This window comes from Palaemon carinicauda, chromosome 30 (assembly GCF_036898095.1).
Source record: "Palaemon carinicauda isolate YSFRI2023 chromosome 30, ASM3689809v2, whole genome shotgun sequence".
NCBI lineage: Eukaryota > Metazoa > Arthropoda > Malacostraca > Decapoda > Palaemonidae > Palaemon > Palaemon carinicauda.
This window is the reverse complement of record NC_090754.1, coordinates 2,077,539-2,078,906: the sequence shown is the minus strand read 5'-3', so window position 1 is coordinate 2,078,906 and position 1,368 is coordinate 2,077,539.

The window sequence follows — 1,368 nt, the reverse complement described above, 5'->3', positions numbered from 1 at the left end:
GATAAATACTACTCATCTGCAGAAAAACTATTTATTATAAATATTTTAAAAAATTAAGTAGAAAAAAAAAGACCTGACATAAAAATTCATAAAAAAAAAGTTTATACATATATACACAAATCCTTTTAGGAATTGATTCTTGAATGTTTAGGACACATCTTGATGTATTTTGGATGAAGTCAGACCCATGGAGGTGAAGATCTGAAATGAGAAAAAAAGGGTAACTTTTTTTGGCCAAAAAAATTTGTCCAAATTTCATGAATTTTTTTGGGTACCCAAATGAAATAGGAAGTGGCTAATTTTTTTAGGGAATAAACATATGTTATCCTAAAATAGAAATATGTAAAAAAAATCTTCATTATTTTGTAAATTACATTTATATCAGGGGCCATATCTAAAGGTAATTTTTTGAGTACTTAGAAATTTCGTAAAAAATACATATATTTAATATATAATATGATATTTATGCAGGTAAAAATATAACAAAATATCACAAATTCTATAGGGAACAAGAATATATATAGATAGGGCAGCTTACGCTTCGGATATGTCCACAAAATGGCCGCCAACCACACTGACTCAGACTCCCTAATCTGCCACTTGAAATGTAGGAAGGGTATGTCAATTTCAAGGTGTTATTTACTAATCTAATTATTATTGGATATGCATAAAAATTGTATGGTGGGTTGCTGGATAATTGTCGATTATTTTACGACTATAAAATTAAAATTCTGACCCAAAAAAATTTTTTCGAAAAAAAAAAAAATGTAAAACAATATAATATTTTAGCTAAAAAAATTTGATGATATTCAATCAAAAAAAAAAGTAAACAAAATTTTCCGACAAATAAACATCTAGAGGAATCATTACTCTGTGATAGTTCCTTAGTACGTAGTAATTTTGAAAGAATTGGGAAAAAACGAAAAAATGGCAATCACCGGAAAATCGAACACATACCTATATATACGCCATATCTGGCTAAAAAAAAGATAGGCATGGGTAGCCAGATCATCTAGAAACACTTTCCAACACTATAAAAATATAAGTTTTGCGACACTACTTGCCAATTCCTTACGGTAACATGACTAAGCGAAAAAATGCAAAACAAATAAAAAGGGGCACTCGCGGAAAAATGGCTAACATTCTAATATACGGCATTTCAGAAAAAAAAATTCAGCCACGTGCTAGGCAAACCATCAAGGCACATTTTCCGACAAATAAACATCTAAATGAATCATTACTCTGTGATAGTTCCTTAGTACGTAGTAATTTTGAAAGAAATGGGAAAAAACGAAAAAATGGCAATCACAGGAAAATCGAACACATACCTATATATACGCCATATCTGGCTAAAAAAAAAAAAGATAG